The 18,065-nt window shown below is 36.7% G+C and overlaps 1 pseudogene; it reads left to right on the top strand.

Annotated features, from left to right (window-relative positions):
- LOC109056765 overlaps nt 1-18,065 on the top strand; it is a 322,386-nt pseudogene that overhangs the window by 234,026 nt on the left and 70,295 nt on the right.

An 18,065-nucleotide genomic window follows, 5' to 3' on the forward strand; every position in this document is an offset into this window, starting at 1 on the left:
CACAAGACCGCAAGTGCACATGAAGTGTGCCATTGGGGACAGTCTGCCTCACTAATATGACTTTTTAGTCTGTGAGTTCATTGCGTTTGCATCGTTCGGGTCGAACCAAGTCTGAAAACAGCTGTAAAGAGCTTCTTCATCGACTTAAACACACGTGTGCTGGCGTCTCTCAGTGTTCCCGTGTGTTTGGGTGCTGGAGTGCAGAGATTGGGAGCAGATTCACTGACAGCCGCACTTTTGATGTGTTATTCTGCGGCGGGCGGCGTGTGTACAGATAACTGTATGACACCCGTCCTGACAGCCGCACCAGATACGATTTTACGTATTTACATGCTGAGAAACTGCGCTTTGAAGTACAGAGAGCAAGAAAGAGAGAGAGAGAGAGAGAGAGAGAGAGAGAGAGAGAGAGAGAGAGAGAGAGAGAGAGGCGGTGGGTGTTGGCAGCGACGGCAGATATTTTGGACGGCTCAGTAAAATCCCTCTGGTCACGGCGGTGACACCCCGCTCACAGATCCAATTATAGACAGGGACTATGGGATACATATGTCACATCCTGTATTAACTGGCCACCTCGAGCACGCGAAGCTCTCTAACTAGGGAGCAAGTGCTCAACGCCATGATCCTCCAGAGATCTGACACCGTTCTTATTGCTAACTGAAACTTATAAAAAATGGTTTCATTAAATTAAATATAGTATAAATGTTAGATGAAAAACTTCACCTAAATGAATATTGGATACTAACATTACTAAAACACAAATTAAACCTATATAGAAATATTTTAAAAACAAAGACTAATAAAAAATGCCCAAAACACATAACATTATTAAAATTAAAACAAAATATTAATTGAAAATAATAATAAATAACATAACAGTATAATAACAAATAATTCTAAAATAACACTGACACTATGTTTAAACATCTATAACTAGTTGACTGGTCAGTTGTGCTTAGTCAAACATTGTGACCCATCGCTAGACACCAATGTATATGAAAGTCTCTTCTGCTCACCAAAGCTGCATTTATTTGAGCAAAAATACAGAATAAATAAATAAATATTATTACAGTTTAAAACATCTGTTTTCTATGTGAATCTCTGTTAAAGTGTAATGTATTTCTGTGATGTGCAGCTGTATTTTCAGCATCATTACTCCAGTCTTCAGTGTCACATGATCTTCAGAAATCATTCTAATATGAAGAAACATTTCTGATTATTATCAATGTTGAAAACAATTGAGCTGCACAATATTTTTGTGGAAACTGTGATACATTTTATTTTTTCAGGATTCACAAAAGAACAGCATTTTTTTGCAACATAAATCATTTGTAACATTATAAATGCATTTACTGTCAATTTTACATAATTTAATGTGTCCTTGCTGAATTAAGTATTGATTTCTTTCATTCTTACTGCATGGAAGTGTCTGTATGCACTCAAGATCCCGCCCCCAGTTTCATCTGATTGGTCAGTTTGTTTTAAACAGATCCCCTGCAGTGCATTGCATGTGTTTCTTACATTAGTGAGGTGGACTTGTTCATACATGGCATTTAAATCATGTATAATAATGTTACAGGACAAATATTCATTACACTGTTTTTACCTCATTTGGATCTTGGTGAGCAATCATTTTGGACTCTGGGATTCATTACCATCTGCTCTATTAATGACACTTTATAAACAGCGCAACTCTTAAAATAAATGCTGTTTCTGATCTCATGGCTCCTTCATCCCTAACTAACATGAACTTCTGGGAAAATGAAAATGTTGTTTACAGTGTTTGGCATGTTGGTAATGACAGCCATATTTGGCACAGTCATGCTTTTTTTGTAGCTAACAGAGAAACAAATCAATCAATAAATAGTATGCGTATATACATATACATGCATAAATAGTATCTCCTGTCCCTGTGTTGAGAGAAGAGTGAGTTCAGAGGAAGATTATTAATTTCACTTTTGGTGTGAAAAGGCCTTTACATTTGCCAAAAATATAACTTTTGGGATTTTTGTTATTAAAAAACAAATCCAGCCCTGTGACAAAAAGTAAGGTAATGCATTACTTTCCATAAAGAGTTACTAAGTAACACAATGTTTTTTTTTTTTTTTTTTTTTTTTTAGGGAGTAATACAATATTGTAATGCATCACTTTTAGAAGTAGATTTCCCCAACACTGTTAGTGGACTCTGAAATTCATGAGCGTGTTCATGGGATTATCCTCACATCTTCGCTCTGTTCATTGGATTGCATTTCTTCTTTCATTGACTGCTGTGTTGTGTAACATGTCTCTGTTCAATAATCTGTCTGAATCAGTTGTGTAACCACATCCCTTCTGCTTTCTCTCTTTCAGCGCCACCTAAGTTCTTACGAACCCCGAACGATCAGACAGGCGTCCAGGGCGGCGTCGCCTCCTTCATCTGCCAGGCTACAGGCGACCCGCAGCCCAAGATTGTATGGAACAAGAAGGGGAAGAGAGTGAGCACTTCATCTAGGTTTTGAGGTATTAGGTCTATTGTTCTGATGTAAAATGCTCGACAAGTGAATGCTAACAATAGTCACGCCCATTAGCCACTCCCACTCATTAGCATATCCTCCCAGCACTAACATGCATAATTACCCATGGCCGGATTCACAAAATTCTTTAGGGAAAAAAAAAAGTTAAGAAAGTTCATAAGTTCTTAATAAATTCTAAGATGTTCGTTATAAAGTTCCTACATGTAAGTGTGGTAAAAAAAAAAAAAAAAAAAAAAAAAAAAAAACAGAGTTTGGTTATCTGGAAAAGCACATACAATATTTCCGTCGCTACTTCCAGCTTCCAGCTCTCAGTGTCACATTTTCATTGAGAGTTAATGATAATTATTTTAAATGAGCCTGTCTTAAGATGGATCAGTCTGTTGCATTTGTTGCACTTGTTAATTTTCTTGATTTCTAAAAGAACTAAAACTTAAACTGAAATAAAAATCTGTCAAACTGTAGACATATTTGTTGGAAAAATTACTATAAAAAATGACAAAAATACAAAAAATACATCAATAAATAAACACAAAAATCTGAAAATGTAATCTAAAATCTGAAAATGATATTGTTTCTAAATTCAAAATGGACACTACATAAATAATAATTATTATTTTATTATTATAATTATTTTGAAAATTTATATAATTTCATTGTTTATATATATAGGAGATTTTTGATTATGGTAATATTTTTTGTAATATCAATGATGGATCAGATGCTTTCGTCAAACATACGCTTTGCATTTCTGAAATGCACTTGTTCCCAGAAGTTTTTTTTGTTCTTGTGTTGAGCATCTCATTTGCTTCTCAGTGCATGTTCTGCAGTCTCACGCGGCTCAGCCCTGTTTGTTTATTTATCTGTTTTTGGATCGCCATCTCAGCCCAGCATGATGAACAAATGCATCACAGCTGAACACTGATAAGATTTTTATTAATTTCAGCGTCATCTTGCCGCACAAACATCTTCATCTTCTGTTCGCTAACACTTAGCGGCGGCTAATCTACGGATGCATATCAGCTGATATGGCACCTTTTTGCCTGCAGGAACAAAATCTTATCAGTGTTCCTCACATGCTACACAGCACTAACAGCCACTAATATGCTAACCTTCGATCCGCAACGCAGCGTCTTCACCTTCACCCATGCAACTCATTACTAACATCATATTTAAACGTTCGTTTAACACTCAGTTTCTACTCGGCTTCGTTAGCCGGCTCATGCACTCAAGAGCGCATGCGTGTGAGCGCGTGGTCATACTCGCATTTCTTTGCGTGAAAAGTGACAGTGAAAGAAAAGCTGCAGCGTATGACCACTGATGTATTTAAGTCTGTAAAACGGAGAACCCGTCCTGGTTGTTTCTGTCAGAAGTGAGTATACATCTCCCGATTGCCAGCAACTAAACCTGTCTGTGAGCGTCCTGTGTCCCGTCTGTCTGGCGTCAGTCGCTCTCGTCGAGGCTAATCGACTGTCTGCTGTCGTTCTTTCTAATGACGTTTGTGCCTGTGACGTCACATCACCATCCTCGTTTCATGTTTCATACGATCCGCTTTAAGAGTGGGCCAGATCACGCTGTCCCATTCTTAAAGCCACCAGGTTTATCGTGAAACGTCTGGCTTAAGAATTAGCATCACCTTCAGACATTCACTGAGCATTTTATACTGTTTAATAGTTATACACTTAATAGTGCTGTTGAACGATTAATTGCAATTAATCGCATCCAAAATAAAAGTTTTTTGTTTACATAATGTGTGTGTGTGTACTGTGTTTATTTATACTGTGTAAAAAAAAAAAGTTTTTGTGTTTATTTTTTTTGTTTATACTGTGTAAAAAAAAAAAATATATATATAATTTATATTATAAAATATATATATATATAATAAACATATTATTTCTATAAATATTTATACTGTGTAAAAAAAAAATATATATATATAATTTATATTATAAATATTATTGTTTTTCTATATATATATAATAAATATATTCTTTGATTTATAATTTCATATGTGTGTATCTATATATACATAATATTAATCGTGATTAATCGTTTGGCAGCACTAATACTTAAGTATACTTAAAATTATCATTTAGTATCCTAAGCATACTTGGCCTATACTGGTGTGTGTGCTTGTGTGTGTGTGTTTTTTTTTTTTATATATATACAGTATAGGCCAAGTATGCTTACTTTACTAAATGATAATTTTACACACACACCAGTATAGGCCAAGTATGCTTATCGCCATTTATATATATTTTACGTTTTCTTCACATACACTGGTTTCTTTTACTCAACTTCAGCATATATTGAACAAGTTTATAATAAAGAGTCAGCTTTGCGGTGGAAAATCTTAAAGTGAATAATACATGAGTGGAAACGAACCTGACAGATAAACATTTGGCTGGTTTTACTGACATTTCTTCTAAGGCGTGAGAGTATTGTATCAGACATGATTCACACTGGCTTCTATTATAAGCCATTACTAGAATAAACCATTTCTAAACTTAAACTGAACTTTATTTCAACTATAAAAATCAAATAAATAGGAACCTGCTAGTGTTCTTAGGGAAGAAAAAAAGTAAATAGTAAGCTTTAAGTATGATGTTAAGTTCTTGCAGTATAAAAACTATTCAACTAGTACACTTTAAAGTGTATCTGAATAAACTCTAGAAGTTTCTAACTAACAGCATACCTTTAAGTTCACTTTTAGTATAGTTCGCAGTATGCTTGCAATACAAAAGAAAAATAGTTGTTACATGCAAAGGTTTATCACTGTTACATGCAAAGTACAATTAAAAGTATGCTTTTATAAACTAAAAAGTGGGCCAGTTCAGTCCCGAAAGTGTAGAAATAGTTGAAGTTTACTTAAGAAAAAAAAAAAAATTTTGTAAGATCTGCTGTGTGCATGTTCAGTACTACCTAGGACTAAATTGACCAGCTTTTTAGTAAAAGTATACTTTTATGCATACTTTAAAAGTAAAAGTAGTACACAACTAGTTTACATTGTGTTGATTTCTGTTATTTCATGTATGCATTTCAACTATACTACAAGATAACTTATAAGTGTACTTTTTAGTTTATGAAAGTACACTTTTAGGTAGTTTAGTTTTCATATTGCAAGTATAATTATATGTTGTTTGCAAACTAGGGATGTAAATATTAACCGCGAGCCGGTTGAAAATTGATTAAAATATCTGACGATTCAAATCGGTTGAGATGCTAAACAAATGGCGATTCAAGGTACGAGTTTATATGAATGTATGTCTGAGGAGAACTTATTGTCTTTAGAAAAGTTTAGATGTTTTGTTTTTTTTTTCTTTTAATTTGGTTGAGATGCTAAACAAATGGCGATTCAAGAGTGCAGCGCTGCTTTGTTTACAGCGGAAAACCCATATTAAAGGAAACGCTTTAAGTGCCACCTGCTGGCAGAGAGTGAATCTGCGTCTGCTGTTTCTGTTTCATACAGATTTTTTTTTTTTTTTTATGTATGGTTTTACAAAACCGAAGTCAAATCATTCTGTTTTTGCTTCAAATTTCGAAATTATACAATCTAATTTAGATTAAAAACTGCTCATGTTGTATGTATGCAGTATCTTTGTTTTGATCATGATAAAAATGCAGTGGCTGCCTGTCTTTAATTTTAATTGAAAAGAGCACAGACAAAGCCATTTTGTTTATATGAAGAGATTTATTTTAGTTGTGTTACTTATTTATTTGATTTGGGCCTAGTTTTAAAATTTCAATTTAGTTTTCTCATTTACATTTCAATTATATTTACATTTTGTCATTTAACAGACGCTTTTATCCAAAGCGATTTACAAATTAGGACAATAGAAGCAATCAAAACCAACAAAAGAGCAATGATATGCAAGTGCTATATTAGTATATTATTATAGTGTTATATTTCAGTTTCACAAAGAAACATGCAGCATTTTGTCCAAGCAATAATAAAAGGACACATTTAATTTATAACTTGTCTTAAATCTCATTTTGTAAAAATAAAAATGCCAGTGGTTTATGACAATTGACAAAAAGAAATTTTATGAAAAAGGTATGTCTACAAGATTAAATAATAATGACATTATGTAATTGTAGGTTAAAAGTAGTATGCTAATAACACACTTCAGTCGGTCATGACCATCAGCCAATATGTCAGACATCATCGGTCTCATATCATATATTAAATGTCATTTTGAATGGAGTACTCAATTCAAGTTGTTAAGGACACAAAATGAGAACAAATCTCTGAGACTTCAGGATGAGAACTCCAAAATATCAGCAATTATAGATATTTTCTGAATCGCAGCCCGGCCGCAGATCTTAACCAGACTGTTTCTTTGTCCTGTGTTCGTACTGTTGCGTCAGTTTGCGTAAATGAACGTCGTGCCACGGTGTCCGTTGTCTGTCCAGAGCTCTGTGTCAGGATGAAGTGTGTGAGAGCATGATTGTCCGTCATCAACTGTGAGCAAAAAAAACTCGCGTAACATATCTTGTCTCTCGCACCTGTAGGTCATAGAGTTCGATGACGGATCGGGCTCGGTTCTGAGAATCCAGCCACTGCGGACGCCGCGTGATGAAGCCATTTACGAATGCGTGGCCTCCAACAGTGTTGGGGAGACGAGCGCCACCACACGACTCACTGTTTTACGTGGTAGGTTTACGACCAATAACACGCGCTAACCTTTGCTCCCTCATTGCCTTCCAGCTTTCACAGGTATGTTCGCTGTGTCTGTATCTTTCTTCAGTGTGTGTGTGTGTGTGTGTGTGTGTATGTGTGTGTGTTTGTGTCTGTTTGTGTCATTTGAGTAGCTGGCCAATGCAGCAAATGACGTTTGGATGGAGCATGAAAAATGGAAAAGCTCCTTCAGCTCTCACTGACCTTGGAGCTTTTTAAGGGGGGTGATTAATATTTTAATTAGCAGACGGGCTTTCCCGCTCGCTAGCTTCTGCATCATCAATATAACTCAAATTTTTGTGCTACATTTACAACATTTCTTACAAAGTGGCCTTGTTGAATGTGCCAGCGTCTGTGAGGAGAAACCGGAGTGAAAATGCTCTCCTTTCCCATTTTTTACCATTCACACCCAATGAAAGGCTTTTACCTGACTTATCTTTTAATACAATTATGAAACGCAGCTACTAAACAAAACAGTCCTTTGCCAGTTTCTATCTGGTTGGTGTGAGAAAAAATCTGCCAGACCTAAAGTGGAAGAAATGTGAAAAAGAATATGCTTTCCACCTCCAAACATTAATATGGTTATTGGCAAAACATTTTCCCTCTGCTTTCTCTTATTTTCTTCCTCCTCGCTCCTTTCAGGCCACATCTGTTGTTGGAGGGAGAGTATTGCTGTTTGCAGCTCAGGCCTGATAAAACCCGCAACACAATAGCAGCGCATCTCTTAGAAAACACACACACACACACTGCAGCACAGCAGAACTCAATCAGGGGGAAGTCTGTGAATCTCTCTGGATATGTTGTGAATACAGGTCTAGCACTCAGTGCACACTGCAGTATATACTGCTGTCTGTACAGATAAGATTTGAACAGCTGGGGATATGAAGGGAGGTTTTGAACGGATGTACTACGTTCGTGACTGATGGATATGTTTGAGGTCTTTGTGTCTTAGTAACTTACGGATTTTGTTGGATTATGTTGTTCAATTTAATACCTTATTAAATATGTACAGTTGGCCCCTTTCTATTTAGACTATGATGTTGACCCAGACTGTGTTCAGAACTATAAATACATTGTTATTATTAAAGTGTTAGTATTATTTATAGTATATTATTAAGTATCAAGTGTAGTATTTAATATTTTGTTATTATTAATAGTATTTATTATTTTGAATTAGCTTTTTAATTTTAGTTTAAATTTAATTTGAAGTCTTAGTCATTTTATGTACTTTATTAAGTATATAGGTTTGATTTTATTTAAAAAAAATACATTTACAATATATATTGTTTTTATGTTTGTATAAATCTGTTAATTTAATGTATTTAATAGTTTTAGTACTTTTATTAGATAAAAAAAAAAAAAAAAAAAAAATTTGTATATAGTTTTTATTTAGTATTTTATTTTAATAGTTGATTAATTTTTGTATTTTTTTTGTATTTTAGTTACATAGGAGTTATTTTGATCTATTATTCACCTTTGTCAGTTGCCAAAAATTATTATTTTATTTTTTTAAGTTTTGGTTTTAACTAACAATAACAACATTGATTAATGTTAGTACTGACATACAGTACCTGTCTGCGAGAGTTTAACTATCTGACAGATCTATTCAGATCTATTTATATGAACTTTTACCCAACAACCTGGATATTAATTGCAATTCAAGCCGTTGAAACCAAATATTTTATTTTTTATTTTATTTATTTTTTTACTTCAAAATGAGATTTTGGTAAAGATTTCATGTGAAGTTATCATCATGGGAATTAATGTGATTATTTTACCTTTATCAAATTTTATGTAAAGTGTCTTAACTCAGGCTCTCCAATCCAATAATGAGTCAAGGAAGATTAAAAGCGACTGGCAGCTCGTTCGTCACACTGCAATGGAAGGTCGAGTCGAGCACAAAGCATTGTGTGATTGAGTATTGCACACAGAGAGTCTGCAGTGTCTCGTCTGAGCTTTCATACTGGAGCAGGATACACACTACAGATGTAATATGAGTATAAGTAGTGGGCTGTTCTCTTTCCGAGCCTCACCTGAAATGACAGTCTGGTTGGAAATGTTATAATTATGAACAGAAATCCCTAAACAAATATTTATCCATTAATATAAATGAAGGAAGCCGAGTTGTAGTAATTACTGCACATTCAGCCAGTGGGCAAGCAGCTTCGTTTGAGCATGAATAATGACACAAAACTAATGCATATTCTGCCGTAAGATATCAGGCTGCGGCAGACTGCGCGAGCGTTGAAAACAAGCTTCGCATTAAAGCATCTTTGCCTTAGTTAAACCCCGACATACTTTTCTTCCCCTAAAACATGCCGTTCAGTCGGCCATGCTTTTGTTGTGTGGGAATATGGGTCATGTCTTATTCATGAATGCACCCACTGAACCGGGACCAATGCGTTCGGTCCTTTCACAGACTGGGGACTTCAGGCCGATATTTGCCAACAAGATCACAGGCACAATGCATTATACATTAAAAAACAAAACAAAAAAAAAAACAAGTGCAAACGTTGCTGGTGGCCGAGAAATGTGTCAGAGAAATGCGTTTAAAGAAATAGTTCACCTCATACAGTAGTTCGCCATTTACTCACCATCATTCCATTTTGAACACGTGTGAGATGTTTAGCAGATTGTTAGAGCTGTTCTTTTCCATTAAAATAGCTTTTCTGTGGCCATAAAACCTCATGTGCATACGCAAATATGATGTTAGAACTTATAATAAATGAGTGAAAACATAAATGTGGGTGATTTTCGGGTCAGTTCCTTACACAAAACACCACATGACTTCAGAAGACTTAAATGAAGAAGAAATGTGGATTAAAGTTATGATGCTTGTATTTTACACCAACAATAGGAGATTAGATACATAAATAATGACATAATTGTATTTTCAACAATATATGATGCTGTAAAAATTATGCACAACTTTGGTATGGACAGAGGAAATCCAGAGGAAACCGATGCTTGCAGGATGCTGGTTGTTGGTTGGATAAAGCAGAGGGTTCTGGAAAAGTAAAGTGCCACTAGGCATGGTGGAACTGAAAGGGCTTTAAATGACCCTGAGGGTGAACATTAGCGTCAGAATTTGGCTCCAGGGATGGAGAAACATCAGAGAGATTAACTGAATTCATTTAGTTCAATGTGCTGTGACCTGATGTCCATTTGACGTCCACTCACACAGTCAGCCGGAGAATATCATCAAAGCTGACGTTACAGCGCCGCAGGCACCGACCCCGTGATCCTGTCCTGAGAACTGGCATATATATTTTTCATAAGCCATTAGCATGAAGAGTAAGTAACATTTAGTAGTGCCCAGTGTTTTGCCCTCATCTCGTTATTGCATAATTTTATTGCATAAAAAAGTGAAACCCAGAAAAACACATTTATATTATATGTACATTTATTTATACTTTTCTTTCTTTCTTTCTTTCTTTCTTTCTTTCTTTTACAATTTGTAGTGTTGACTGTTCATCAAATTCAACCATCATTATTGTAAGAAAAATTGATTTTGAGCTGTACATTGAGCTATACATTTATTACAGTATTTTTAAATGTTTCCTAAAATTATATATATATTTATTTTTTTATAAAATTTTATTTGTTTGTTTATATATAAATTAATATTTATAAAGTAATATTAACAGGTTAACAACAGGTAACACATTTTGGTTATAGGCTAAATCTTCAAACATGTTACTGCTCATTCTAGTGCCTACAAATCACTCAAATCTGATATTAAAACTTTATTTATTCCACAATTTCAGTGTCTGGTTGCAGAAAATGAAAGCGAATAAAATTATCTGTTCATGAATCATTAATTGGATTCAGCGCGTCTGGAGTTAAAGTTCTGGTGCTCTGATGTTTAAAACGATTCCTGGCTCTTCATTTAGTAGAGAGGAGCTTTCACAGACTCATCTTTTGCGGTAAGGAAGGATGAATGTCGTTCTGCTCTGAAGGAAACTCCAACAGCTGCTCTTCCATTCGGATCTCTGTTTCTGTGCCGATCCAAAGTGGAGTGATTCCCACAGTGGAGCTCGAGGAACTCCGGCAAATCCAGTGAAAAGCCTCTGCGATCGTGACGGATGACACCGACGGGACACTTCCCTCTGCCTGCAGTTGAGGCGTCTAGACAAAGCCTATTTTATGGTAATCCAGAAACATCCGTGCCAGAGCTGGAACGCCAGCACCTTTCTTCTGAACGTGTGCATCAGTTTATTTGAATCTGACCGTCCCTCAGTTTTTGCTTTGAACGAAGGCGTAATCTTCAGCACACAGTTGCACAGGAAGTCTGCCGCGGTGTAATTTAAATTCCTGACAGAAAAAACAAAGGCATTGACAGCCGTCCAGACGAACTGCTGCCTCAGCGCCCGTGGCAGCTTTGAGTGAGGTGTGTTCATGGGCGCGTGGAGGGAAATTGTTGTGCTAGCGGAGCACAATGTGCTTTCGTTTACCCCTCCGCCTCGCAGGAGCCGAGACCTCAACGGCCCACCGGCGCTTTCAGACATTTCCAAGGGCCTTTCACCGCTGGAAACATGCTGACTTATCTCGCAACCCAGGTGAACCCTTCTTTGAGCTGGAAAATAGAAATGTAGGAAGGACCTGAGACAGCACATAAATTCGGGATGGCTTTGTTCGAGCAAAGTTTCTCCGCGCGACCCGCTCCTTCCGCTTTAAATGAGCGCCGATGCTGTTCATCACAGAAATGGAACAACAGATAATGACGAGTTATTTATTCTCATAAGTAAAGACAGAGCCGTTAGACATTATTGATCTTTCCTCATGTCTAATTAATGGAGAGGACGAGATAATCGTGCAGTATGAGTCTGGACCTCAAGATATATGCTGTTTTCACTGTTTTCAGTGCAAATAGCCACAGCCTTAATTAAATCACCACATTTTTGAGTTGCATACCATACTTAGCCAATTCAGTTTTTTTTGTCAATCATGCAGCAGGAGCAGGGATGGGAATCACTGCCGTAGGGGGCGTTATAATTAAGAAAGACCCATAGTACTGACTGTTGATCAGATTATTTATATATAGGAACTCCGGCAAATTTATTTGATGGTGGGTGGGGGGGGTATCCATTTGTTGTGTTTGTGTTTCCTCAGAGACATGCATTGGCTCTGTCCAGGTGGTTTGTGTTTGTGTTGAGCGCTGGCTGGTGTGTGAGGAGGTGCTAATGTTTTCGCGGGAGTGAAGGGCTCTTATCTGACGGCTTTGATGCTCTGCATATTGGAGTCATTTTCTGCTAGATGAATCGGCCTCCTCCGGGTCACCCTTAATTCGACTAATGACCCTCTCGAGAGGAGAAGCTCCACACGCCACTCTGTAATTACGGCCGAATGCAGCATCGATGAAGACCGCCTGCAGAAATGTGGAAGATGTGCACATGCAAAGTACCCAGAATGCACGGCGACAGTTGAGAAAAGACAGCACGATATTATAGTCAGGACTGGGAGATTTTTCAGTTTTTATCTATTAATGCGAATGCAATGTTTTGTCCTGATTTTATTTTTTAAATCCAGGAATCGTAGTTTTAACTAAATATTTAAGCAAAGGTTACGTTTAGACGCATTGCTAATGCTAAGAGTTGGTGACAGCTCTACGAATGAGTGTAATCTAGAACATATCACTAGTGCTAATATTTACACCAAATGCATTTGTGCTGAAAAATGCAAGGTTACGAGACGCCAGCTGAACTACTTCTGCGTTTATAGAATGATGTGCAAAAGACGCAAGCGCAGCGGTCCGCAAACACGTCCGTCAAGCGTTTGTTACACAGAAAAACAGTGGAAAAGCAGAAAGCTGTGCAGAGCTACTACTGTATGTCTGATATTTGATGTTTGCATGATTGTTATTACACGGCTCTGTGGAATACTTGATTCTGATTGGTCAGTCACGACATTCCTCGATAACAACCGGTAAAAGCTGATAATGTGGCAAGTAGCCGGTTGTTATCCTCTGTTTGGTGTCGGGTTATTCTGTGATAACAGCACAGCTGGATGTGCATGATCTCTTACTCAATAATCGCTGCTACTGCTCTTATACCGTCAGTCATTTGGAGTTTGAATCTTCTTGATTCTTCTCGATTGTTAAGTTGACCTCAAAAACTGAACCTTTTGGCTTAGAAATATTTAGCATTTTTCTTATTTTATATTATTTATGTGCATATAGGGTATGTTTAAGACAATATTTGCCTTCATATTTCATGAATCTTTTTCTGCTAAGTCTTACGTCATGTGCGCTGCAGTTGGAGAGAACTTTCTTTAACTGGATGTTTCATAAAGAGAACAAAAATTAACCATGGTTTTACTAGTAAAAGAGTAGTAACCACGTTTATTTTTTTGTTACCTGCCTGTAACTTTCCAGTGATCCTGAAGACCTTGATGAGCTGGTTCAGGTGTGTTTGATTAGAACTGAAGCTGAACTCTGCAGGGAAGTTGAGAACCCCTGAACTACGGTTTTATTTGCAGTAAAACCGTGGTTAAATTCCTTAAGGGTCTTATATTTGTAGTTAAATGTTAAAATAAATAAATAAATAAATCAAAATCTTGAAACATTCTGAGAAAAAAAAAAAAAAAAATTATTAAAGTTTTTTTTTTTTTTTTTTTTTTGTTCTAGTTGTAGTTAGAGCATCTATCAGCAGAGGCTAATGGGATCACGCTAACCAGACAAACCCGAGCCCGTGGGGTGAGCTAGATGGATAACTGTGACAAAGAGCTCATTTAATCTGAAACACGTTACTTGTGTTTAACAATGAGTTGCACACACACACACACACACACACACACACACTGAGTGTGATTCAGTGAGCGATGGGGAGCTGCTGGGGTGTGAAGGAGGTTTCGCAAAATAAACCCACAAATGACAAATGGGTTTAGTCAGCAGAACATCCAATGATCTGCAGCCCTTAAACGAAATTAATTATAAAAGCTCAGAGGAAATGAAAGCTCGAGTGACGTCTGTCTGCAGCCAGAGGACACAGAGAAAGACGCGCTTTTGTTGTCTTTTGTCTCGCGTTGACTCGGGGAATCTCCCGCGCCGTCAGCTGTAATGAGCAGCTGGATGTGACCTTGACGCTTCCGCGCTCAAAACCAGCTTCAGTCCTCACCCGTTCCCACAAATCAAATCAAATCAATGTTCATGGAGAATTACTGGGAAAGCCTCTTCTGGAGAAAGAAAGCAATTGTGTGAAACAGAGAGCACATTACGCAGGACTGATCTCCTCCTGCTGGATGGTAGATTGTTCCCTCTGCGTGTGACGTGCGTCTGATCTCTGAAATACTGGCATGCATTCACTTACATTATAATGTGTGTTCTCAGAAACAGTCAATGATGTTGTTATCGAGGAATCTTTCATATGAAACTGGAGGATATGGGCTTCTAAAAATGATTTTATAGAAACAGTTTTTTGGTCAGACTAAAATTAATAAAAATTACACTTAAAAAATGCTTAAACAAAAAATGTTTAAAATGTTGCCTGAACTGAAATAGTTTGAAGTACTAGGATTACTAAAACTAAAATAAAAATAAAGCTTAATATTAACAAATATATTTAAGACACACACAAATTACTAAAACTTAAATTAAAATAATAACTGAAACTATAAAAAAAGCTAATTCAAATATATTACTATAGTATAATATTATACTATAATAACTATGAAAATAAAAGCAAATTCAAAATACAAGCATTACAATGTTACATATTTTGAACTTAAAATTAAAAGTAAACTGAAACTTTAAAAGCTAATTCAATATGTAGACATTCACTTTAAAAATAAAAGTATATTTAAATATAGAAAATTCCATAATTTCCTTGCTTGTTAAATGTTAAAAATTCCCAGATATTCACATTTTTGTAAATGTCACACACACACACAGCACACACCTGGCACAGTATGAAAGTGTTGCTCGTCCTCCTCCACACACACACCCACATACACTTACAGACATGTGTCAAGCTCCAGACACACACACACACGCATCAACCTCCCGGCCAGCAGGAGTGGGCCGAGCCATGCTGCCCGACTTCCTGCTGTTATTACCCACAATTCTCCTGGATGTGACGCCACAGGGCACGCGTGCACAAACGCAGTGGGTTACTCTCTTTAAAGCTGAAGCATGACATTTCTGGGATGTTAAAACCCTTCCTCGTCTCAGTATAATGTAAGCCGTGTTTCTAGTGAGGAACATTAATTCGGTGTTTCATCAGACAGGAAGCACATGTGTGGTATTTCAGGAGCAGATCAGCTACAGCTGCTGCAGCAAGTGTGCATTCTGATCCCGCTGCAGGTCAAAGGTCGTCTCATTCATCTCAGGAATGCAGCAAGCCAGAGATCTGTAATACGGCCTGAGATTCAAAGACAGAGATGTCAGGAATTCACTCTCTCACGGGAATCAGTGCTGAACACTCATGTTAACCCTCTACAGCCTGACGCTTAAAGAAGAGTCGGGAAAAATATCATGTTTTGAACAGTTTATTGAACCTTTAGACAAAATATCTGATACATCTAGTTGATCCTTCAGGCTTTTACAGCTCATATATTTTGAAAAAAATAAAAATAAAAATAAATAAAAAAAAAAGGGACACAAACTGAGCAAAAATATGCATTTTGCTGCAGATCCTGATATTTGGATGATGAAATTCTGGTGTTTGAAATGTAAATCAATGAGATCTTCATAACATAAAATACCCAGACAACATTATACACTATGTTTACATTTACATTTAGCAGACGCTTTTATCCAAAGCAACTTACAGTGCATTCAGGCTATACATTTTATTTATTTTTTTTACCATAATGTGTGTTCCCTGGGAATTGAACCCATGACCTTTTGTGCTGCTAGCAATGCTCTACCACTGAGCCACAGGAACGTTGTTGTTTCAGCACTTATTTTATTTTCTGACCAGTTTATTAGAATGAGAAGCCAGTTTATTTACATTCTATACATAAATAAAGTACACTTTAGCATGCTTAAAAAAGAAGAGGAGAGAGCCAAGCATCGAACCCTGAGGTACCTCAGTGTTAACAACCCATAAGACTTTCATTCATTTTTGAAGCATGAAGGAGAGTAAATGATGGCAATTTTCATTTCTGAGTAAACTACCCTCTTAATATGACCTTACTGTGGGAATGTAAGATATGTGCTTTCTGCATAAATCTGACATCTTTGTTTTCCATACTGAGATCCTGTAACGTCCAGGCAAACGTGCAGCAATGTTCTCCATGTCCAGACAAAGATGCTGGTGAACATCTGCGCTGGTTTCCCGTGAACAGCGCTCTCATTCCCGGAGGTCGGAATTCCTGAACAGGTCACATTTCTGACTTACAAGGGACATGATTGATGGAAACACTGCAGCTTTTTGCCTCCATCACAGCAAAAGCGCTCGCAAGATTATACGGCAGCTGGAATGCACTGATAAACGTGCCGGTGGCCAGATTAGCCGCCTGTCATTTACCACACGGCCAAATGTAAAAGATAACCTTTATTATCATAGAACAAGTGTCACATGAAGAAGAGGAAAATAAAAGTAAACAGAGAGGAGCTGAATGCGGCTGTGTCAGAGGAAGTGTTAATGGAGAGCTCTTACATTCGCTGGTTTGATTCTTTTTTGAGACGGAATTAAAGCGTAATTAACAGGCCACACTGAACCATGCCAAAGAAAACAAGCAAATACATCAGGGTGCGTAAATGAGAGCGGAGAGCCGGAGAGGGGGTGGAAATGCAAACGCACACGTAATCCTCTGAGTTTAGTATAATTTTTTGTTTTTTAAATCAGAGACAGTGTCCAGTGTTATTTTAGTATTATTTATATACTGTTATATTATTTCTTAATATTTTGAACGAACTTTTAATTTTATATTTTAATTGGTGTGTTTTGGTAATTTTATGTTCTTTTGTCATTATTATTTATATTTATATTTAATTTGTTTAAAATTAAATGTATTTATTTCAGTTTAGTAATTAGTTCAGTTAGTAATTTTAATAGTTCAACATTATTTGAACCAAATTTTAACCTTATTTTATTTATATAAAGCATTTTTTTTATATGCACCAATATATGCAACCAAATATGAAGTGAAAAAAAAAAAAAATCTTGTGCAAGCATATTTAGTGATAGATGATACAATAATAGTAATGTGTTATGTGTACTGAGGGTGAATTGTGTTAGCACTAAATAGCACTAAAAAGTACATATAGACTTCCTAAAAAGTATACTTAGTGTATTATTGCCTTTTCTTTTAAGGATCTTGTTGCCTCATTTACTGTCTAATTCAAATAAACATAATATTTTCAAACAAATTTTGTTTCTCTATTCCTGAAATTCTGATTTTGAGCTCTGTGTTCAATATGACCCTTTTGTTATGGTTGTGACTCACTGTTCCAGAGCATAAAATGCTCACTGTATTAATAAACACGGGAGGCTAATTACACACACACACACACACACACACACACACACACACACACACACACACACACACACACACACACACACACACACACACACATCAGAAACAGAAGAACCGTCGTAGAGTTTCCTCGTGACGGACCTTCTGTCTCTCAAATCTTGGATCAATACAGCACGTCTCTTGGGTTCAGCCAGAGCGCCGCAATCCAGGATGAATCCAGTAACATTGACTGCCGTCACAGTCCAGCAGAGTAAACACTCCTCTGCCCTTTTGTAGTTGAAAAAAAAAAAACAGCACAAACTTATCTTGAGCGACGTGAAGCAAACACAAGCTCACCCTAACCCGCTTTGGCCCAGCGCTCGGCACAAAAGCATCAAAGGAAGTGGAAAATACGGCTGGGATGGCAGTCATACTTGAAGGGTTTCCTGCTATTTGTCTCTGTTGGTAATCTGCGCTTT

The sequence above is a fragment of the Cyprinus carpio genome, chromosome A7 (genome assembly GCF_018340385.1).
Source record: "Cyprinus carpio isolate SPL01 chromosome A7, ASM1834038v1, whole genome shotgun sequence".
In the NCBI taxonomy this organism is placed as follows: domain Eukaryota; kingdom Metazoa; phylum Chordata; class Actinopteri; order Cypriniformes; family Cyprinidae; genus Cyprinus; species Cyprinus carpio.